This window comes from Patella vulgata, chromosome 4 (genome assembly GCF_932274485.2).
Source record: "Patella vulgata chromosome 4, xgPatVulg1.2, whole genome shotgun sequence".
In the NCBI taxonomy this organism is placed as follows: Eukaryota; Metazoa; Mollusca; class Gastropoda; family Patellidae; genus Patella; species Patella vulgata.
In genome coordinates this window covers 78,504,352-78,529,786 of record NC_065882.2, presented here as the reverse complement: position 1 = coordinate 78,529,786, position 25,435 = coordinate 78,504,352, and the positions used below count along the sequence as shown (strand labels likewise).

The 25,435-nt window shown below is 38.5% G+C and overlaps 1 protein-coding gene across 1 annotated transcript in view; it reads right to left on the bottom strand.

Annotated features, from left to right (window-relative positions):
- Positions 1 to 23,619, bottom strand: part of LOC126819371 (neuropeptide receptor 15) — a 119,506-nt gene extending 95,887 nt beyond the window's left edge. Inside the window, exon 1 of the mRNA XM_050547381.2 lies at positions 23,386 to 23,619. The gene's annotated coding sequence lies outside the window, so the exon portion shown is untranslated. The remainder of the gene's footprint in view (positions 1 to 23,385) is intronic.
- Between the last annotated feature and the right edge of the window lie 1,816 nt (positions 23,620 to 25,435).

Genomic DNA, 25,435 nt, shown 5'->3' with positions numbered 1-25,435 from the left:
GCGCGGACGATGAATGTTTCTCAGTCTGTCATAAGCAGGCTATGGTCCAGATACCGTGATACACTAGTCCTTCGGATGAGACGAAAAACCGAGGTCCCGTGTATACATTGGAATGCACGTAAAAGATCCCTTGGCAGTTGGAATTCGATATAAGAGTAGGCGATAGTGCCGCTGCCCGGGCAAAATTTCCCTCATAGCACACTGTATGGCGTATGCCCGTCTTCATTAGCCCAGTATAGGAGCATAACAGTAGGACGTTAAACCCCATTTCATTTCATTTCACCGTGATACACAATCTGTACAGGACAGACCACGCTCAGGTCGACCAAGGGCGACAACTCAAGCCCAAGATCGATTTATCCGTACCTTGGCCTTGAGAAATCGTGTCATCACAGCAAATCAGATCAGCGCTCGTCTTCAAACAGACTGCATAGGGGTCACCTTCGCGCCCGACGTCCTCGGGTGATCCCTTGTTTGAGAGATCATCACATTTAGGCAAGACGTCGTTGGTGTAGGGATCGTCAACACTGGGATAATCGACGCTGGAGCAATGTGATGTTTTCAGATGAGTCAAGGTTCACTGTTGATTTTTTGGACAGACGTAGGAGGGTGTGGCGTCGTCGAAACGAGCGCTTCCAAGACGTTAACGTCATCAGACATGATCGATTTGGGGGTGGTTCTGTTATGGTGTGGGGAGGCATCACTGTTGCTGGAAGAACGGCTTTACATGTTGTTGGAAGAACGGCTTTACATGTTGTTGCAGGGCGTGTTACAGGCCAGTACTACCGGGACAACATCTTGGCAGTCCATGTTGTGCCGTTCGCACGACGTCATGGCCGCCGTTTCATCTTCCAGGATGACAACGCAAGATGTCACAGGGCCAGGATCGTTACAGGTTACCTCCAACAACAGAACATCACCACATTACCTTGGCCAGCACTGAGTCCCGACCTCTCCCCCATCGAGCATGTCTGGGACATGCTTGGACAGAGGTTACGTCAACGTCAACAACGTCCTGCCAATGTCCAATAACTTGCTGCTGCGTTGCAACAGGAATTGGACAATCTGGACCAAAATGACCTTAGATGTCTCATTAGGAGTATGCCACGTCGGATTAATGCTTGTTTGGCAAACAGAGGAGGATTTACCCGTTACTGACTTGGTTGTGATGCTCTGGTAATTTTGCTGTTTGACCCCGGGTATCATTTTACCCTTATAATGGTCAGTCTGTGCCTTACTTAGTCTAACGATCATTTGGAATAAATCGATGAATGTGAACTTCATTTCATTTTGTCATTTGTTTCTTCGTCAGTTTCATTAGGTGACTTTAATAACACTTAAAAATCAAATATCCCCTACTTTTTTTGAATAGTATATTTACACTATTATGATCGTATCCAGGCGATACGTTTCAAGTCAGTAGCTTGAAGCGTATATATGGTATTAGTGTCAGTGGCCTGTGGCACGAAGTAACAGTATATTGTCGCATACATAATATATTATGTCAACGCTTGGGCGATATAATATATTATGTCAACGCTTGGAACTAGGATGGAGGTGACTAGACATGAACTTGCAACGATAGATTTAATTGGCGCTTTGATAACCAATGAATGCTTTGGAGACATATTTTGGCGGTATTTTCCATCATGGAATCGGTAAGTTTCGATTGTTTTTTTCTTTTCTGTTTTTTCTCTCTTTTCTGTGTCCTAACCCTAACCCTAACCCTAACCCGAAAGAAAAGTGCCCTTTTTTGAAATTCTGACATCACAGGTGCCCTTTTTCTGATAAGGATGCCCTCTTTTATTTACAGGGACACTTTCTATGGCTCTGATGACGCGTACATTCCACTGAGTCTACAGGTCTAATATGCTAACACGCTTGGAGCGTCAACACAATATATTATGTCGCCCAAGCGTTGACATAATATATTATGTATGCGACAATATACTGTTACTTCGTGCCACAAGCCACTGACACTAATACCATATATACGCTTCAAGCTACTGACTTGAAACGTGCAGGGTGTCGTATCACTATATATACACACCACCAGTTAACTAGTGTGTTTTGACACACAACCAGTTGACAGTGTGTATTGACTAGTGTGTATTGGCGGTTCAATTAACATACTTACTGACCTAATCATTACCCGATTATAATTAGCTACAAATCATTATACAACTCAAAGCATTTTTAAGGGCTGACCTTTCCGTCTTTAATTCTTATAAATTACATAATGGTGACTTGAATATTTTGGAGTGACTTTTAAAGGAGCCAAATCGCTAATATTTTGGACCTAGAAATTGGCACAAATGAGTCGCAACACATATAATAAAGTAATATGAATTTATATAAACTGTTTTACATTCAATCGTGTCCGTTTTACTGTGAATTGTCATCAGTTATGTTCGGCGAAATACGCCAGAAGTCCCAACCACAAGTCAAGTTTCTAGCGTCTGGTTATTCCAGTCAACACCGATATTATTTATTGCGCATGCTCTCCAAATAAGAATATGATATCACCCTTTGACATGACTTGTGGAATATGTCTAGCCGCATTCTTTGAGCACCTTGTTACAAATGGCGCTGAAACGCATTATGGTACACGATTCGTGTACCAATGGTAAAATGTTTATTTTGTCTTAAATATTGGATATCAGAAGCCCATCTTTTCCAGGTAAGATCACAACACCAATGCTGATTTAAATTGCAAAAAAATTCGTGTTTTCAATGTCGAAGATGATATTGAGTTACGGACTTATAGCTACTTTAAAATGCCACATTATATTTGTGTTGTTGAGAGTTGTGGAAAGTAAAGACATTCTCGATCATGAACATAAGCCAATACAATCACGGGAACCGACGAACTATTACCCTCATTATCAAATGGGAATGGAAATAATTCCAAGCCGATAACATTGCCGGTGTTATTAAATAAAAAGGGTATAACAGTGGGAGGAGACGTTAGGCCAGGTGTAGCGTTCTTATCCATTCAGGGTTGTGGATAAGTTTCATCCGATTTTGATGTAAATTGAATATGTGTTCCTGTCGAATTTCGCGCATTATAGACCAAAACGCCTTGGATTATGAACGAACAAATGCGGTTTGTTTTTAGCTTGCTCTCTATCCATCACTTTCAAAATGTGGTCGTATCTTGCACGGCAACCGCTGGTTATCTGATTTTGGCTACCGTTCGAATATATCACCGTTACACCTAAATGACGGTTGAATTTCAGTTTCGTGGAAAAACTGTCTAACAAAAGTCCGCTCCTCGTACACAAATAGTAAAATAGTATGAATGTATGCTATACCAAGGTTGTGGATCATCTAGAGGTCATAATTTACATCTGATTTTTTATGAAACTTAAAACATATATTATGCAAGAGCTAATTGCAGGTCTTCCTTTTGGCATGAAATGTTATCTAAATTATTAATTAACTTATACCAGACCATAATCAACTCTCGGTGGCATCGCTAACCTGCGATGTATATTGGATTCAGTTCCGATTTCCTGTTCGACTTCCATTCATAATTTAATTATGAAATGGATAATCGAGACTGTTTTTTTATCGTACCGACTTTAGTAATGATGATCGAGGCTAGGCCCGAAATTTAATCGCTAAAATCTCGGTTCAGAGTGGATCAATTTGACTGACATTTTCAGCAAATCCTCTTTACATTATCTATTTTTTAACCATATTCCTGAAGCAATGGCCCGAGAAATCCCTCTCTGGCCATTGCTGGATTAGCTTCTGATACTTGCGCTTTTAAGGGATTGTGTCTATTCTTCTCGTTCAATCAAATATATCCCCAAGCACAGAAACATGACAGCCCTTCTTTTAATCAGGGGCCTTTCCTAAAACTTTGGACCGTGATTTAAGGTATTAAAAACGGTGAAAGTGTTTTTCGACTTAAAACAGTATTGTTTACATTATGTCCGTGCTGATAGCCTCGTTTGTCACACAATTAGTTTTTCTTCAATATTCTGCTGTGCACTGGTTAATTGGACATAATAAAATCATGACGTAACGTTATGTAAACATATTTGGTCCAATTTGAAGCTCTGTTTGGGATTGTTACGCAGTTAGCTATTGGTTGTTAATCGGACTATTGACCAGTCATAATTTAGAACACGTATTTGCCTTCTTTACAGCAGTGAGTAGTGGGATTAGCTCTAATCAAACGAAACACTGTTAGGAGTATGGTTTTTAACTATTATAGTGAGAACTGCTTGCTCGTTATTTTAAGTTATATGTTGACGAATGAAGCGTGCTATAAATGACTTGTAACATTGACAACTGCTCAACATGCTTATTGTTATTGCACAGAAAACCCACCCCACTTCTCTATATGATTTCTACTTAAACTAGTGTAAACCAGCAAAAGTGTGCAATAACATTGAACATGTCTAGGTATTGCACGGTTAAGCTCCACCCAATCTACTAGAGGGAAAACAATCTGCTTATTCAACGAAAAGAACAAAGGCAGGTTTCCCATCCATGTTACAATCTCCCATAATGGATCTTTAAAATATATGCCTATAGCCCAAAGATCTGGTTTACTCTCGATACTTGTGCGTATCGCACCGTAATGCCCTCGTTTATGGCGGCTCATGATAGTATGGTATTTCTTTTTATAGCCCTTTCTCTAGCATGGCGACCGCTTGTTCCTTCTCAAATGGTATGTCTGATATTGATCATGGCCTATGGAAGAGCTAATAGAGAATGTTCGATTTATGAATATATCTTTCAATTCAAGTTTATAGCGATAACCGTTATATCCTCAGGCGGAGTGTGGTCATAAGAGCGTCCAGCTCGTTATGAACACGCAAACCCCATACTTATAACAATCCTTTCGTTGGCGGTTCGAGGTCACAAATAAATGTCCACTGAAGGTAATGAAATGGGGTTGAACGGTATACTTTTCTGCTCCAACCGGTATAGTGAAGTCGGGCATGAGCCATACAGTTGGCTATGGTGTAAAATTTGCCTGGATGTTGTTTTGTGTGCGCGGCGACGTGGAGGACTACATTGCGTAGGGTGACCCACCATAAATAAAAATCTCCTAATATCTCGACAATTACGCCACAATATTTATATATATGCCAAGCCTCAAATCAGTTTCACACAATTATAGTCACTAAATAAACGATCATGTTGTACTTAATAAGCTATGACCATTAATCATCTATAAATAATAGACTGAAAACTGGTTCCAAGTGTGGTCCATAACATCCAGACACTTTTGCGTAAAAGATAGGTTACGTGCCCTTGTTCTGAAATTAGTCTCGATTAACCAGTCTACGTTTGATTGACAGGTCGGGATAATCAAGACTACTTTTTTACGAAACATAACAGAAAGCTAGAACAAGAAATTGAATTTAGAAATAAGCACTTTAGACAACTCAACAATTGTTTTAAGAAACTTGTAAAAGTAAAATGAAACTACTGTTAGTATCATGTTCCTGCTAACGAAAGTGATTCAGAGATAGTATTTGTACTAAACCAAAAGATGCCGCTCTTAACGGTACAGTTAATGATAAAGCAATTTAAAAAATAAAACAAACGTAATTTCTAAAGCTGCTGTAATAACCAAGAAGCTAAATTTTACTGCTATTCAAAATCGTCAACAATAGGTTTTTTACGGCTGTAATAGTTGATATATTTGTAGAGAATTGCACATGCCATGGCTATTTATCGACTCAAAGAGAGTGCGGGGTAGTCAGAAATCAGTTCGAGACACGCAACTGAAGCGTGTACATTTAGCCGTGTCGCGATCAACTTTCTGTAGAGTGCACGGGTCACTCTAACATTGGACACAGCTCCTTGTCAGCCCTAGCGTACTGCATGACTGACAAGGGGAAATCACGCTAAAAAAAACCCACAAAAACGAAATCAGTTAAGGGATAAAAATCCTCGCCCTATTGAAGCAATCGTGATGATCCTATCAGTTCTTATCTTTTCTTGAGGTCATTCATAACAATTGTGTTGACCATATCCAAAGTTATAAACAGATCGTTATAACTCATTTGGGACACTCCTGTCCTAACGCATCACACGACAGAGGGAACCTACATGACATTAAAGCTGAACTCCGATTACAAAACTACAGAAATAATTTTAAAAAAAAAATAAGTTATCGCCCTAAACATTCGCCATACTTGTTTTGAATTTGTATAACAAACATGGCGAACGGTTACGGCGTATAAAAACAACGGCAGGCCACCCCCACACATTGTCTGCGATATCACCTCGGTTGAAGTGGACGTTAAATAAATAGAGAATCTCCTACCAGTCTTTTTTGATATCAAAAAATATCAACACAAGTTGATAAAGTAACAAAAAACGAGGCTCTGCCCAATCCCTTCTTACATGCACAAATAGATAAATATAATTCTTTGCTGTAGATTTCACTTTTACTGAACATTACGGCGTAGTGATACATCATTTTTTGACAGCAATTCAACTATTGCAAAGTCCTTTATATTGGCCCAGTGTTTCCATCACGGTCAATTGAAAAACAATAGTTCATTTTTTTTTTAAAAAGTTACTTTTAATAAGAAATGAACTGTTCTTTGAAAATAAAAAAGTAGTTCCTTTTCAACTGACCAATCAAATTCATGTAAAGCGATATCTCCTAAGATTATGAAATACATCACACAAGCGATATCTACTGTAGAATGTATTATTGGGTAATAAAGCTATTTCACACACACACACACACATAATTATCTACGATATGACCATTGGTGGAAGTGGACGTAAAACTCCAGGACCGAAAGAACATTTTATAATACTAGACTTCTTGATGCAGAAACTTATTTGGTGTTTCTACGTTGTTTTGCAAAACATTTCACGAAATAAAAAGAATTGAATGGCGTTGGTATAGTTATTAATTGGGGTAAGATAGTTTTGTCTGTTAATTGTTAGAGCAAAAGTACATCGTGGTTGGCTTATTTCGTCTAATTGGTTTAAACAATATTTATTTGCAATGTTTACAATTTGTATAGCTAAATTACGATATGTAGAATACGAAAACAAGCATGAAGATGCTTATAAATTTCGTCTAATTAGTAAAATAATATGTACCTGATTAGACATAATAATTGTTTAGCCATAACATTGTTAGTAAACTGATAGTGAAAACAACCCCAACCAGTCGTGCGCGTGCTGGTTGAAATATAGCTAGCCGGATGTGGACACTGTGCTTGACAATGTATATACTGGATGTGGGCGTGTGTGAAATAACTTTATTTTACGTCCGCTTCCACCGAAGTGATATCGTCTTATACCCGTCATCAGTCGCCATGTTTTTCTACAATTTGAAAACAGGTATGGAGATTGTTTAGGACGTTATCTCACTTTAATTGAATTATTTCCGTAGTTTTGTATTCGGGGGTTCAGCTTTAAGGCAAGGCGATACCAATTAGCTTTTGCGTGACGCTTTTCCCCCTTCAAAGAAACTCACAGAGCACAACGTGTTTCTCCGTATTAGTAATATAATTAATGCGTCCTATAGAGGTGAATGTATGAAATATAGCTTTCTTTAACGTCCGCCACCACCGAAGTGACATCGCAGACTGATAGTACCTGGCTTAATCTCATTACCATATACACGAATTTTAAAAATGTCATTGTCTTAGATATTATTCTGTCTACGCTATTTCTTGTGACACATTTTTATAATGTAACTATTTCTCTCTGCTGGTTTTGTTATCGGCCAGAAAATAAGAGACAGCATCTCTTTGAACACGTTTCAAGACTTGTTATAACTAAAGAAACCAATAATTCCTATTGTAATTCTAGTAGCATGTGTCCGAGATTGAAAGGGGATTTATCTCGGTACGAAAAAGGTTAGAATAAATTACAGCCGGCACTGAAACTGGTTGAGAAAATTTAATTAAGTGGCATCAGTGAAAACAGAATAATGATGATTGTGATGGTATCTCGTTTAGGATACTCGACTTCAATGAGGATTGGAGACAATACGGTCAATTAAATTGGATTAGAGAACTAAGGCAAACCAATTGGTAGTTCTAGGACAATTTGAATCTCATTAACCGAGACCCTTTCCTTATTCTTAGCCTGATATTTATTAAACTGACCTCTATCGCCTATTTATTGTTTCTTCTTCTTGGGGTGACGCTCTTAGAAAAAAAACCCACAAGGCTCCGTCATTTCAACTCCGACTTATATGAAAATCAGCATGCGTCGTCGTTGAACAATTCCGCATCGATTTGGTGAGTTTAAATTTGTGAATCGCATCCATCAACATGGTCATTTTCTGGTCCATAGTGCAGAATTAAATAGACGATAAAAACGCCTGGCTGAAGTGGCCCATTTTTCAGCCGTAATTTATCAAACCCACGGGACATCACATTCCTCCAGACAATTTAATAATAGAGTACACGATTGGGTATGTATGTGACGTTGTCCCGCAATGACACAGGATCTGAATGGCGGGGATGGATAATTGTGATTAACCGAGAAGAAAATTGGTTCTTGGTTTATTCAACACTTATCTTTTTTTCGGGGGGGGGGGGGGGGTGATACGTTATCAAATAATGGGGGTGGGTTGTTGTTGGTACGTTATCACGGGATCCATTTTTACTCGAAGAATGTTGCTGTGTTTTTTTTAAATAATGGGGAGGGTTGTTGTTGGTACGTTATCACATGGTCCATTTTTACCCGAAGAATGTTGCTGTGATTTTTGAAATACTTTAATATATTTTAATACAAAGATAATTTCTTTTGAGAAAATCAAAAAATTAGCCTAAATTTACATTTCATCAAAGAAATACAACGAAACAAAAACCTGGAACAACAAATTTCCAAATACAAATCTCCAAATACAAATCTTGCAGAAACATTTCTCCAATTACATTTCTCCAAAAACATTTCTCGAAATTCATCGAACCGGAACATTATGACGACATGAGCTGAAATCAACCTGGCATACAAAACGTCCCCATACAATAATGGACAATCAAGAATAAGCATATTGTGCAATAAGAAAAATCGATGGATGATCGCGACCCTATGAAACCTCGTCCGTAGTATGGCTAATCGGACCGGGCATTCGATAAGAAAATAAATTGAAAGTAGTCTATTTTCTGAAATTAGGTTTTGTCTGATAGCGACATATTTCTTTGCTCAAAGAGAGAGGGAAATGGGGTTTAACATCCACTCGACACAACTAGATCATTTTGGGACTAATACATGGTTCAATTTTATTTCAATAATTCGTTTGCCCATAGGGGTCTTTAGCAGTGAGAGGAAACCGGAGGACCCGGAGAAAACCCACGTGGCTGGACAGGCGATCTTACTCCTTGTTAAGTACAACCGGGGAATCGAAACCACGCCAGTTGACTCAATGACAGACCTTATGTCACAGCGCTCAAACGGAAGAATGTTTTATCTCTTCTAAATCATGTATTCATGAATGTGCCAGAGAATAAGTAATATATTGAAAGAGGGATAAAAAATTACTTTCCTGTCATACACTACACGATAACACGTATTTTAACTTTTAAATCCCCGCGCCCACCACTAACTTAATATTTAGCGTCATCCAACTGTAATACCCTTTTCAAGCTATTTAAAATTAAATGTGCAAGAATATAATTTTCCTTTCTGAAAAGGTAAATGAAATTTCTTTTTAGTTGTATTCTGTGTGATATCTGGAATGTCGTAGTATGGCCCGTATTTTGACATTTAAGACCCCACCCACCCCCTACCCTTCACTTAACAGAGTTTAATACCGTACACCTTTTCAAGTTATTTTCTGGCACATTTATATTTACATACCTTGAAAAAAGATCAAAGTTTCACGGTACTAAACTTTATTAAGTGTGTAAGGCGCTGGCTAGCTAGCCCGGAGGTCGTGTGTTCAATCCCTGCATGGGCCGAGAAAGTTCATCCCGATTCCCCCAGGTCAGTGATGCAGGACGGGGGGTCTGACAAGGACAGCTGTCCCATGTACACATTGGCGTGCACGTAAAAGATCCATTGACAGTTGGAATTCGATATGAGAGTAGGCCGTATTCCCGTCTTCATTAGCTCAGTTCGGAGCAGAACAGTAGGACGTTAAACCCCATTTCATTTCATTTCATTTATTAAGTGAGGGGAAGGGAGGGAAGGAGTATTGAAATTAAAAAAAACGATCTTAATAAGAAATTTTTTCGATATCTATTCATATACTGCCGGAAAGTATTTATATTTACATACCTTGAAAAAAGAAAAAGACTGACTGACACGTAAATGAGGAGGGTGACCTCAAGTGTGTTTACAAGATAAATACGTGATTTATCGTACAACCTGCGGGGGTCATACTTCATCAAGTTACGGTCCGATACATGCAAATATCACGGTATGTCCTATTTCCGTATTTTCAATAATTCGCTTGCGCGTGGGGGTCTTTAGCAGTGAGAAGAAACCGGAGGACCCGGAGAAAACCCACGCGGTTGGACAGACGACCCTACTCACGTACAACTGGGGAATCGAAACCACGCCAGTTAACTCAATGACATGCCTCGTGATACAGCAAATGTTCACGATGCAGACCTTACACCGGCATTGGACACCACGGAAAAGATATGTCCTATTTCCGTATTTACATCGCGCCCGAAACTGTTTTTTTTTAATACCTCTACGTTTTCAGGAAAAGTTTTGTTTTGGTTACCTTTTGTGAGTGGATGGGCGGGGATTCTACCCTTTAATGAAGTATCATTCACGACAATCTCTTTTGAGGGCGGGGTTTGAAAGGTTCTTATTTGACTGGACGTTTTTTAAAAGTAAGAACTATTTCTACCCAGAACAATAACCTGTACATACTATGGGAAAGTATCCTACCCTTTAACGAAGTACAGTGTAAGATCATTGCGTTTAAGATCTTGCTGAGAGTTAGGTAATCAAACAATCTTTGAAACAACCTAGGACAGTTTTTAACAATGTGCATGAGTTTACATTAATTCGTTACATCGCCCAGACCCAGTATGATCATGCAGACATCGAGATTGCTGATTGAGCGTGGGATTTTACATTAACTTTATTTTTGATCCATTACAATCTTGCAGTCTATTGTGGAAGGTATCCTACTGAGACACGCCATTGAACATGTTGTAAATTTGATTAATTAGTCTGTTTGTCCTTTTATGTTTGTTAGGACTGTACATGCCACACGGGCATAAGAACTGCGTGTTAAATAACCAAACACCCACAGCTAAGACACATCACACATGACATTCTCAGTTTCATTCTTTATTTGGCAGAAGGAATTATCACTTTCCAAGAATATAAACTTTAACTACTGTCCTCATTGCCTAATCGGCGCAGAAAAGTGGGACGTTAAACCGCATTTCATTTCATAATTTAACAAAGTTCTTTATAAATCGGGCTAAATTACAAAACGAAACACTAAATATCCAGAACCAGAGCGATAGGAATATTTTTTCGCTATCCGCTTTATGCAGTAAACCTAAAATTCTGGCAGATTATTTGTTATCTGTTATCTTTTATTTTTTATTAAAAATACAGACTTTTTTTTAAATAAACAGTGACAATTTTTCAGGAATCATCTATATTTGTCTTGGTGACCATGCTGCGCAGGCCTCGGCCCCATGGACTCCAAACGATATATTGTTCGGGCATTATAATTTGTTCCGACTGTTTCTCATCCGAACGACTAGGCCCCCATCCTGCACCACTGATAGAGTGACCTGGCTTAATAAATATATCTAGCCGCCAACACTGGTATTCAACACGGGGACGTTCAGGTTAGCGAGCCAAAATCTTACTCACTGAGCTACCGTGGCTCTGCAATAGGTATGCTATAGATTAATATTTCGTTTCGTTTTTTTTTTATACTTTCGATGGCGTACACTACATGAAAATCTGACCAGTTGTACTTTAAGGTCGTGCCAGGGATCGTACGAGCGGCTTTTGATCCTATGACGTCACAGTTTCGTGCATCGTAAGTCAAAAAGTCATCGTAACAGATGGTTTCATTGACTAATCGTTCACGCCATCCAGAACACAGGTTATATAACAACACTTCCAGATTCTAATTTTTGAACTATAAAAACCAAAACGAAATAGGATCTGTGTTTTAATCAGACTCTCTCTCTCTCGCTCTTTCTCTCTCTCTCTCTCTCTCTCTCTCTCTAGCGTATAAATTTAACTTACAACAGTAATGGGGTAGTAGTAATATTCGCATTTTTACTGCAAAGTAAATGTTGACTGTTCTGTTTTAGGGCAAATTAAAACCATTTTAAGTGTTTGGTACCATTACCCTTCGATCAGACATGGTGAAAAAAACATCTTTTTTAAAATAAAAAAATGATGGCAAATAACGAAAACGGATGCAAAAATGCTCTTTGCCATCCGGATGTCAAATAAGTATCAAAGCTTTCTAAATGGCCGATTAAAATATTTCCGGAACTATACAGAAATAAGTGACAATACCTTTTTTCACAGAACTAATAGGTCTCTTAAAATATCAAACTATTACCGTATATTTTTTCAACCCATCAACATTAGATATATACCACCGATAGAGAGAGAGAGAGATCACAAACATCAACCCCACTTTCGTTTTAAGACTCGTACATGGAAAGCAACAGTTATTTCCTATATATCATGTATTACTGATTCATTATTCCGATTCAATTTTTAAATATATGTCAGGGGGAAGGGGGAGAACTCTTGTAATAATGGACTGGATGATATTTTACGGGCACTCAGTTGGGCTATATTAATTTATATTTCTGATACCAAGACGATAACATCATCGGGTTCTGCAATGCCCTTTTTGTCGCCAAATCTAGGTGTTGTGGCCGAGTTTGAAATCAATAAATGAAATGAAGTGGGGTTTAAAATCCTACTGTTCCGCACCGACTTTGCTAATCAGGACGGGCATAAGCCAAACAGTGTTCTATTAGGAACATTTTGCCCGCGCAGAGGCACTACAGGGTACTCTTATATCGAATTCTAATTGTCAAGGGTTCTTTTACGTGCATACCGATGTACACATGGCCTTGGGTTTTTGTCCCATCCGAACGGCTGTAATGTATTCATTACCAGTCCCTAAGTTCTGCAACACTCACAAAGAGGACCACGCTGGAAAATCTCGATGAACTTTGTCTGTCAACACAGGGGTCGAACACGGGACAACATTTTCGTCACTGAACTGTCGTGGCTCCCGGAAATCAACAAGCACCATCCGTTACCACACTCAAGCACATTATAAAGCTTTTCCTTGTAGAGACTGAGAAATAATTTGGTGCATGCCAGGAATTGCCCTGCATATTTGGATTGACGAATTTAGTAATTTGACAAATCTACACTAAACAGTATATTAACAAAAGAGAACCATTATTATTTGTACTTCTAATGCCACAAAATGCTTCAAAATACCATATTGAGTTACTGTCATTAACAACAATAATGACCCAGTAAGTATTAAATCGATTAAGTGTCAAGTCATTTAAAATTTAAGTTGAATTATCTTGATTATTTTACCACAATCGTTTTGTTTTGAGTTTTGAGTCAAATACAGAACTGCAGTATTATTTATTGTAGAAGTTTTTAACAAACCATATTTTACATCGCAAACGTCTTTCAACCTTGCTTGGCGTTTCTCAGAAACATTATGACAACTTACAAGAAGTGGGATTATAGGTTTTTTTGTGGTATACACATTCTATTTTTTTTTTCGTTCTTTCGTGAGAGATCTAAAGCTGCCATTTTTCATGTCTTCTTTGTAGATTTATTCACATGACAAGCCTATGATCAACTCGCTAAACCATCGGATGGTCGAGATTTAATTGGATTTGAATACTCGCGAGATTTAACAATGTAACAATACAATGGATAATAGAAACTTGGTATTGGTTGTCAAGTACCGTTGCTACAATAATAAACGATCTACGCTGTATCGTCAAACAAATTATAACTTCATCCAGAATAAAGTAATTTAAATAAAATAAAACCAAGTACGAACAATCCAAACCATTAGACAAAATTCGAAGTCCTAAAAAAACGGTATAGGCAAAATAGTGTAATACGGCAAAATAGTGTAATCAGCATATGGACGGTTCACCGTGTACAAAATACACGACAAACAGTGGTAACAGGTGTCCGGAAGAGTAAGCTTACCCTGCCTGGCGCCACACCCGCCATAGCTGCATCCAAACTATTAGGCGAAATCTCGGTATTCCAATGTATTTATGTTTTAAATATCTATTTTTGGACTGGTATAGCAAGAAAATCCAACTGTTTATCTCGATCGTTATGCGTCTTTAAATGTCAAACGCGGTGCTTTGTTTCTTTTGTGCGAATATTGAAAATCTGTTTTTCAGACCATAAAGAACATTAGAGAAATAATGTGACACGTGAACTTTTTGGGGGGGTTGGGTGGCCGAATAGTTATCACGTTCGCGCTGTATCATAAGGCCTGTCATTGAGTCAACTGGCGTGGTTTCGAATCCCCGGTTGTACGTGTTAAGGAGTAGGGTCGCCTGTCCAACCTCGTGGGTTTTCTCCGGGTTCTCCGGTTTCCTCCCACTGCTAAAGACCCCTACGCGCAAGCGAATTATTGAAATAAAATTAAACCATATGTTAGTCCCGAACTGACCTAGTTTGGGGTCGAGTGGACGTTAAACCCCATTTCTCTCTCTCGCTCAGGAACTTTTTCAACCAAATTATTTATCTCATTCGTTGATGAGACATGATGCCACAATGATAAAGAGTATCCATCTTTAAAAATTTGATGGTCTAAGACATTTTTAAAATTAAAATTGAACAAGGTCGCCTGTCTAATCTCGTGGGTTTTCTCCGGGTCTTCCGGTTTCCTCCCACTGCTAAAGACCCCTACGCGCAAGCGAATTATTGAAATAAAATTGTGTCAAGGTATGTCGTAAATGTAGTGTTACTAATGTATGTCTGATAACCGAAGCTATTGATGGTGTCATGACCTGTTGATGATAGTTGCACAATGTTTTGACTGGGAAGATCTGTTTGAACCATATGCTATTACACCGAGGATATATAATATAAATACGTATCGAGAATCTGATTAAAATACAGATCTATATTTCGTTTCTTTTTTTATACTTTCGATGACCTACACTACATGGAGATCTGACCAGTAGTAGCGGAAGGTCGCGTAAGGGGTCATACGAGCGTCTTTTGACCCTATGATGTCAGACATTGATTAATCAATCAGCGTTGGCTTTTTTAGGGGTTTACCCACAGTTCCATGCAAAACAAGCTAAGAACTCGACGTAACAGACCATTTCATTGACTTATTACTCACACCAATTAGAACGTCTGTTTTATAACAACTCTTCCAGATCCGAGTATTGTGAAGACAAGTATAACGAAATTTTGAACTATAAAAAACGAAACGAAATAGGATCTGTGTTTTAAATCAGATTGACGTATCGATAGGAAATATCTGTGCTAAATTTCAATAAAAATAACAGAAACGTCAATGTCATTGATATGTCTGTAAGAACTGGGGTTCGTTTGTCAACACAACATTAACGATCTGTTAATCAACAACAGTGTGCTTACTTATTCAGGGGTATGGGGGTGGATGGCCGAATGGTTAGAACGTGCGCGCTGTATCATTAAGTCTGTCATTGAGTGAATTGGCGTGATTTCGAATCCCCGGTTGTACGTGACAGTGAGTAGGGTCGCCTGTCCAACCTCGTGGGTTTTCTCCGGGTCCTCCGATTTCCTACCACTGCTAAAGACCCCTACGCACAAGCGAATTATTAAACCATATGTTAGTCCCGAAATGACATAGTTTGGGTCGAGTGGACGTTAAACCCCATTTCTCTCTCTCTCTTACTTATTCAAAACATGATAATAACCTAAAAACAGAACCTTCAATGTCATTGACATGTCTGCGAGGACTGTCTTGTCATTAAATGAGATTCGGTTGTCAACACCCTATTAACGATTTGTCGACAACGGCACAGACTTACTAATTAAATACATAAAAATAAAATCGACCAATATTTTTGTAATGGTAGATGTAAAGGCATTTCGTTCTACGTCTTAAGATAAAACTTCAAAATATAAACGTGTTAACCATGTCTGAAATTCCAGCTCAAAGGATTGAACCGTGGGAAATTATCGTCAAAATTGCTCTGAAGGATATGTAATGGTATTTAATCCATCGCTTGATTATATAAATTACAAACATATTCTCAACTACAATCTGATCAAAATGCAGATCTATATTTCGTTTCGTTTTTTATACTTTCGATGAATCTCTGACCGGTTGTAGTGATATGTCGCGTCAGAGGTCACAAGAGCGACTTTTGACTCTATGACGTCAGACATTGATAAATCACCCAGCGTTGACGTTTCTACCCACATTTCCGTGGACAGTACGCCAAGAACTCACCGTAACTGACCACTTCATTGGCTAATCCGTCATATTAACCAGAACGTGGCTTATATAACAACTCTTCCAGATCCCAGTGTAGTAAAGACAAGTAAAACGAAATTTTGAACTATAAAAAAATGAAACGAAACAGATTGTCTCAATTATGGCATGTGGATGTTTTGGGGGAATATTTTCGCTAAAACCACTTACAAAAAAAACATTTTACTTGGGCTCAGAACTTCAAAAAATAGCTACATAGATCTCATTAGTACCAGCGTTGTACACAGGATTAAGCAGTTGAATCGCTATACCATATCCGAGGTAGCTTTAAAGCATTTGATAAAACTCAAGGTGCAATTCATGATTATTTCAACCAGGTACATCTACGATCGGGCATGTGCGAAAAGACGTATAACATAAAATAGAAGAAATACGAACGATAACGCTCATCTGCCTCAAAACGAAGGAAGGGCCAAAGCAAATCTGAGCAAGTGCGCCATATCTAGAGGACCTGTACACAGAAATCACCAGAGGGGCGAAACATGATACGCCGAAAGAAAAACTAGAATTGCAGCCCACGCCAACAGCAACATCTATAGTATACGAGTCCACAACAGAATCTATAGAAGTAAGCGTTCAAATTTCCAACACATACTTTCAATTGAACCCAGAACCGATTCCCACGACGAATCATATCTAATATATACAAGGAAAGACGAATCTCGACAAACTTATCACCGACAAGAAAAGGCCATTATCCCCGACATCCCTTAGAGACAGAACCAAATGTTAAATACAGTAATTACAAACCTTCAATATAAACTAAATATTTAGATGTTGCCTATTTAATTAGATCAACGTAGTAGATGTTTACAATATAAGTGGTCTTTTACGTTATAAGTTCTAGTCATTTTTTTCGTCTAACAAACGGTTAAAGATATATCTTCCCGGCAGTTATATTCAGGTGCTTCTATCTTATACTCCCGTCAGACTGGGGTGGCGACCTTACTGCGACGCTACGGCGGCGGAAAATGGCCGCAGAGCGCGTCAAGATCGCCATAACCGCGGTGGAAACGCCAGATGTTAAGCTGTGGTCTCCATGGTCGCGACCGTACGGCGACCAGAAAACGCACACGGTTGCCGGAAAACGTGAACATAACGTACGAAAATGTCCCAAAATATTACAAACTTGAAAAAAAAAAATGCGTTTTCACTTCTTTCCAGGGCAGATCGCAGAACCTTGGCGTTTGTTTTGAACATGCCCAAAACAAACGCCGTGACTCGGCGATCATTTGCGACCATCGAGAACACAGCGCGATATCTTGCGTTTCCACCACGCTTATGGTAATCTTGACGCGCTCTAGGGCCATATTCCGTCGCCGTAGCAGCGCAGTAAAGGCGCCACCCCGGTCTGACAGGGTAAAGAACGCGACTTCTTTCAAGTTTGTAAATTTTTTGGGACATTTTCTCGCGTTGTGTTTACGTTTGCCGGCGACCTTGTGCATTTTCTAGTTGCAGCAGCACAGTAAGGACGCCAATCGGTCTGCCGGGGGCATTATCACGCCCTTCACGTAATAACCTGCACATTTCGTCACTAATTTTTATTGGCTTCTGACCTAGCTGGGGGCCTATCATGGCAGATACCAAATGTCTCGCGCTTTCCAGCTAAAATGTCTACCTGTGACAATCGAGTTGCCATGTGAATGTCATGTTTCCGTGGAGATCGCAAACTTGTCGTTGCTTCAGGAACACGTGGTACTTCAAGACAATAACGTTCTTTTAACTTAGGGAATCCCTCTCCAGGTCACACCGTTACGTTGTTGGTCAAGGTGTCTAGTCCAGTATTCCCATCACATTGGTGGAGGACAACGAGCTTCAAAACGAAAAGCGTTTTGCCGATCGGACAAAATGCAAGTTGCAGGTCCGCACTGACAGCGCGTTAAAGATCCTGTCGGAGCTGGAAACAGAAATTAGAATAGGTCGTAGCTCCACCGTCCAGAAAAATTCCCCACATAGGATAGATAACGCATGGGGCATGTCCGTCTTCTTTAGCTCGGTTGATGAAGGAAGACCTTAAGCACCTTTTCATTCATTCATTTGAGACGCGTCGCTGTGCAAACGTTAAGCCTAGCTCACAACCCGCCGTTGTTAGGATTGGTAGCTAGCAGACCAGCTGCAAGAAACCGGGTTTACGTTTAGTATGTGCGGGACCAAAAGTCTCTACGACCATTCTACGATGCCGAACACACGCAAGTGACGAGTAAGTCTCACACAGCATTTGTTTACTAAAATCCCTCCGTAGACTGTCCGTAGTATCATGTACGGCGGATTGTAAGCTAGGCTTAAGGGACAATATTGGTGCCAGTCATCATCACATATGTGATAGCTAGAGCTGGTTAAACACATTCCAAATATAATTTTAACACAGAGATCATTGCTACGATAGCTGAGTAATACGGGTTTCCTGAATCGGAAGTGACGAACACCAAAGGAAAACACGAGTAATCCCTCTATATAATTGACTGATGTGGCGAGTGATAACAGATACACGGCCGAATTTCTGCTCACTTAAAAGTTGCTATATGGGACGGTAGGAGGATACCTGACAATTCAATAAAGTAATTGAATGTCATTAGATAAGAGAACACGAGAAAAATAGAAACAGTCCGCACATTCCCTTGTTTATATTCATTCTATATCTTATAAAAACATGGTAATGCACGGACTTTTTCTGTTCTTCTTTCGTGTTCTCTTATCTAGTGGCAGTCAATTCTTTTTATGAATTGTCAGATATCCTCTCACAGTCTCACATAACAACTTTTGGTCTTCGAAGGAATTATTAGTGAGCAGAAATTCGGCCGTGTATCTGTTATCACTCGTCACATCAGTCAATTATATAGAGGGATTACTCGTGTTTTCCTTTGGCGTTCGACACTTCCGATTCAGGAAACCTGTATTACTCAGCTATCGTAGCAATGATCTCCGTGTTAAAATTATTATTTGGAATGTGTTTAACCCGGTTTAACCAGCTCTATCACATATGTGATAATGACTGGCACCAATATTGTCCTATAAGGCAGCGATTGAATGAGCACATCAGGGAAAGCAGATGTTAAAATAACAACATACTAATCACAAAACAGCTTAGTGGTTGACGTTCTATTGTGAGGTTATCATAAAATGAAAGGCCTATAATATTAACTATCCGGGTCATTAAAGATATCATACACTCAGAAAATATGGGATATGCACCGAGGAAACAATTATTTTTTAGAAAAAAGAAAAAAAAAACATTTTAAAGTCTCGTTATTTATTTTTGTTTTTCTTTTATTGCATTATGTTCTCATTTGTACCCGGTTGCCATAATGCATTAAACAATGTAACCGGATTGTCATCTTAAACCCGCGACACATTAATCTTATTATTGTTGACAGGATAATTCATTGTGGTTGGTGGGAACTCTGTTTTATGTTAAAAGGTCGGCTTTAGCCATTTGTTTTTTGCACATCTAACAAAACCCCGGGGGTTGGGTGGCCGAAAGGTTTAACGCGTGCGCATTAGTTCATAAGGCCTGTCATTGAGTTAAATGGCGGGGATTCGATTCACGACTTGTACGCGACACGGAGTAGGGTCACCTGTCCAACTTTGTGGGATTTCTCCGGGTCCTACAGTTTCCTCCCATAGCTAATAACTGCTAGGCGCAAGCGAATTATTGAAATAAAATGTTAGTTCCGAAATGACCTAGTTTGTGTCGAGTGGACGTTAAACCCCATTTAAAAATAAATATATAATGAAAACATCATCCCTTTGTTCCATGAATTTCAATACGATAATAGACTAATATCAATCAACAGATAACCCTCTTTGATCGCTTATTTTAATTTAGTCATTAAATGAAAGTACAACTTTGTTTAGGAGTGCTATTTTAAATCCTAGACCATGTATGCAATCTGTAAACGTCAATTCGAGGATAATGTGAACAATTACTATACGATTAGAGAGTTAATGAATGATTACAAATCTTGCCAAACTCACTGTAAACATGTTGTAATTGCTTTCATTTTATCGTTGGATATTACTGTACGATTCGAGGGAAGAGTTAATGAAGGTTTAGAAATATTGCCAAACTCACTGTAAACGTATTGTAAGTGCTTTCAATGGATTGTTCGAAATTAAGTCTACGCATCCGTGTGTGATAACCATAATACTCGCGTCTGCTTCATTAATTAATAGCAAACAGTTACATCCATTTTCTGGTTTGACTGCTGACCTATTTACATCATTTCTTTCGGTACTTAATTAACACTGGCAGTATCAATATCTAACACATACCAGGCCATTAATAATAACAATAATGACCGGAGAACCACCATGACTATTGTAAATCCAATCAAGGCGATGCATGGCTAAAGGAACTCAAAAGAAATGAAATGGGGTTTAACGTCCTGCTGTTCTGCTCCGAAATAGACTAATGAAGACGGACATACGCCATACAGTGTGCTATGAGGGAAATTTTGCCCGGACAGCGGCACTACGGCCTACTCTTATATCGAATTCCAACTGTCAAGGGATCTTTTACGTGCATGCCAATGTGTACACGGGACCTCGGTTTTTTGTACCATCCGAACGACTAGACAGCTGTCCTTGTCGGGCCCTCCGTCCTGCATCACTGACAAGGGGGAACCACGCCGGAAAATCTGAATGAACTTTCTCGGCCAATGCAAGGATCGCACACCCGACCTCCAGGCTAGTGAACCACCGTGATCCCCGGAACTTAAAGGAGACAAGCCTGTAACTCAATAACATCCAGTCTTCGACATTGCAAAGACAACTTATTGGTCAATTTAAATCAACATTGATGTTGTTATTTTACCGTGAACAGATGGGATTCTGATATCCAATATTTAAGACAATATGAAAATTTCGAGTGCCATTTGTAATGAAGCGACTCGATGAACGAAGCTAAACATATCCCACAGGAGAATTCTTCTGGTGGAGACTGGAAAAAACAGACACCAAAATCTGTCATTCAATTTGGACTCTTCGCGTATTTCGCCGAACATAACTGATTACGTAAAAACAGAAACGATTGAAGGTAAATCAGTTTATATACATTTATAATATTACATTACTATATGCGTTGCGACCCATTTGTGTCCCTTTCTAGCTGCCAAAGAATAGAGATTTAGCTCCTTTAATGTTTTCTGTGAAATATCTTATTAGAGTTTGGTGGGATGTTAGCTATAAACCAAAGTGGACAAATTGGTTTAGCTAATGTTAATGGGTATTAAACATCATTTTATATGTAAAAGTCTGGGGTCTATGGGGATTTAGACAACGATTACAATATTTTATATTGAAAACATCACGCATACTTAATTAAAAAGTCGCAGCAAATGTGAGTAGGTCAGTCTGATTGGTTTTCCGTAGGGGATACATCAGATGACATTTGACCCAGTAGCGTCCTTTGCTATCATTTACACCACAGTGAGGAGTAATCGTTCCCCACAAGGAAACAGCTCGTAATTAAGACCCAAGGAACTAATTCCTCCGATAGGCAGCCACCTATTCGGCTTTAATATGTTCCAATATGTTCCCGGGATTTATATTTTACCGGCTTTAAAATACCATAGTATAATAGTAAAAATAAATATATAATGAAAACGAAATATGCTGAAAATGCCAGTCAAATTGCCTCACTCTAAACCGAGATATTACCGATTCAATTGTCGGCTAGACTCGGTCGTTATTACTAACGTTGAGGAGAGAGAGAGAGAGAAATGGGGGTTTAACGTCCACTCGACACAAACTAGGTCATTTCGGGACTAACATATGGTCTTTAATTTTATTTCAATAATTCGCTTGCGCGTAGGGGTCTTTAGCAGTGGGAGGAAACCGGAGGAACCGCAGAAAACCCACGAGGTTGGACAGGCGACCCTACTCCTTGTCACGTACAACCGGGGATTCGAAACCACGCCAGTTGACTCAATGACAGACTTTATGATACGACGCGTGCGTGCTAACCATTCAGCCATCCACCCCCCATGGCCTTGATAAGTTAATTAATGTCAAATTAGATAAAATTTCAGGCCCAAAGAAAGACCAGCAATAGGATTTAATATAGCAGTTCAAAACTAGAATCCGATTTACATTATACTTTGTTTTGAAACACAAACTAGGTAATTTCGGGACTAACACATAGTTGAAATTTTTTTCAATACTTCGCTTGCGCGTAGGGTCCTAATTAGACCTTACTCCTAGACATAATACACTAAAGTCATGGTTTAATGACAATGTTTACTATCATTAAAATGATAAAAAAACATTTGTGAATAGAATAATTATCGATTTTTTTAACATTTCTACAATAACATTCGATTAAGTGCAGTCCGGGGTAAATCATTTTACCATCTTGGGAAATAACTGTTAATAAAAAATCTCATAGGCGACGAAAAATTATTATTGATGGCGATAATAAATTGATGTAATCCGAGATTATGGGTAAATTATTATCGATATCATGATGCATGCAAAATGTAGAAAAAAATCGACGGGAGAGCTTATCTTTCAACCGAATTTAAAGATACATTATGGGATATTAGATAACGAGCTGACAGTTCGCACTACGTGTATCTACATAATGTAAAGGGATTATGCTGAAAATTTCAGTCAAATTGATCCACTCTGAACCGAGAATTTAGCGATTGAATTTTGGGCCTAGCCTCGATCATCATTACTAAAGTCGGTACGATAAAATACATAGTCTCGATTATCCAGGTGATTTAATCATGAATGAGCGTAGAGCAGCAGATCGGATCATAATCCAGTAAATATCGCAAGCTAGAGTTGATTATGGTCTGGATTAGTTAAGTAATGTCTAATTAATAAATTAGATAACATTTCAGGCCAAAAGAAAGACCCGCAATAGGCAGATTTAGCTCTTGCATAATGTATGTTTAATAAAGAAAATTATTTTATTGACTTACCCGATAACCATTTAATCATAGATCGGATATTCTCAGCCGCTTGTCCAAGTCACAGGAAACATTCTGAGATGTATTATGCATACATATAATACCTCTTCCCACCGTCAAAAGCACTTAAGTTGAAGAAACTGAATAAGAAATGGGCTTATACTTCCTTAAATTAACTGATGACAGGAGATCATTGATAAAGTTTTTTCACCAGTAAGTATAAAGTATGTTAGACAGTGAGTTAAAGCGGATTGTGATTCAGGGGAATACAAGAGAGTTAGTCAGCGAGCATATTGATCATCAATCGACAACTATACAACTCGATTGCAAACAGCTGCTTCCCGCCACCGACTTTATAAAATATTCTATGTTCTCAATAACATAAATTATTCTGTATTGAATGCAAAACTTTTTTTTTCGTCATAAGATTTACAAAGATTAAGTACATTCTAGGGCAGCTATTTTCTTTATTACTTCAAAATTATTTTCTTGTTTCTTGATAATAAAAAATGTTATAATTACTCGTGAAATGAAATGGGGTTTATCGTCCTACTGTTCTGCTGCTACCGGGCTAATGAAGACGGGCATACGCCATACAGTGTGCTATGAGGGACATTTTGCCCGGACAGCGGTACTACTGCCTACTCTTGTATCGAATTCCAACTGTCAAGGGTCTTTCACGAGCACGCCAATGTGTACATGGGACGTCGGTTTTTCGTCCCATCCGAACGTCTAGACAACTGTCCTTGTGGTAATTAAACACTAAAAGATTGAAATTGCTTGTTTCAAATAGGGGTTTGAGTTAAATGAGCTAAATCGCTATTCTTTGACACTAGAGATGGACACAAATGGGTCGAAACGCATTTAATAATGTGATATGAATAAACTGATTTACATTCAATCGTTTCTGTTTTACTGTAATTTCTAATCAGTTATGTTCGGCGAAATACGCGAAGAGTGAATTGAATGACAGTCTTTGTCGTCTCGCTCTTCCCCTCTACAACGGTAGTATTCTCCAACATGAGATATCTTTAGTCTCGTTTATCGAGTCGCTTCATGTAACTGGCGCTCGAAACATTCTGGCACACAAATCGTGTGCTAATTTTAAAATTTTCCATTTTGTTTTAAATATAAGATATCAGAAGCCCAACTTTTCACGGTAAGGTAACAACATTTATTTTATGATCAGTAGTGGAATACCGCGTTTTATCAGTGAAATAAAAGTGTCATTCCACTGGCTAGTTGTTTTTACCTAAAATGATTGTAAAATCATAAAATAAATAGAACATTTGTCGTTTTGTCGTGAATAACATATTTTATTTCATCTCTAAGCAAGAAAACGTTTATATTTTCACTCATGCTACGCATTCGTGAAGTTTTCTTGCTTCTCGATGAAATAAAATATGTTATTCACTCTAAAACGACAAACATCCTCTATTTATTTAACACAAGGTACAATTTTATGGATACACAATTACTGAGTTTAATACTAAGCGACGTTTACACGAGGATACTCTCGTCTTTATCTAGCAAATGATACAGGTATGTGAATGGTAGGCAAATATATACAAACATTTATTTAGTGTTGATTTAAATTGACCAGTAAGTCGAAGACTTTAAAGAATCCGGTTTCCTCCCACTGCTAAAGATTCATACGCGCAAGCGAATGATTGAAATAAAATTGAACCATGTGTTAGTCCCGAAATGACCTTGTTTGTGTCGAGTGGACGTTAAACCACATCTCTCTCTCTCTCTCTTTCTCTCTTACTTTAAAGAATATCCGATCTGGACAAATTAATGTAATAACATGTAATAATGGTTACGGTATTTTCACACCTACAAGCTAAAGACTACACAGTAATTATTTAAAGATTGAATGAAGAACATCTTAGGTAACGTTTTAAGTGATATACCTGTTGGAATATATTATAATAACATATTTCATTAAACATACATTATGCAATAGCTAAATCTGCCCATTGCAGGTCTTTCTTTAGGCCTATAATGTTATATAAACTATTAATTAACATGAAAATACCTTAATAAATTCTCGATAAAATCT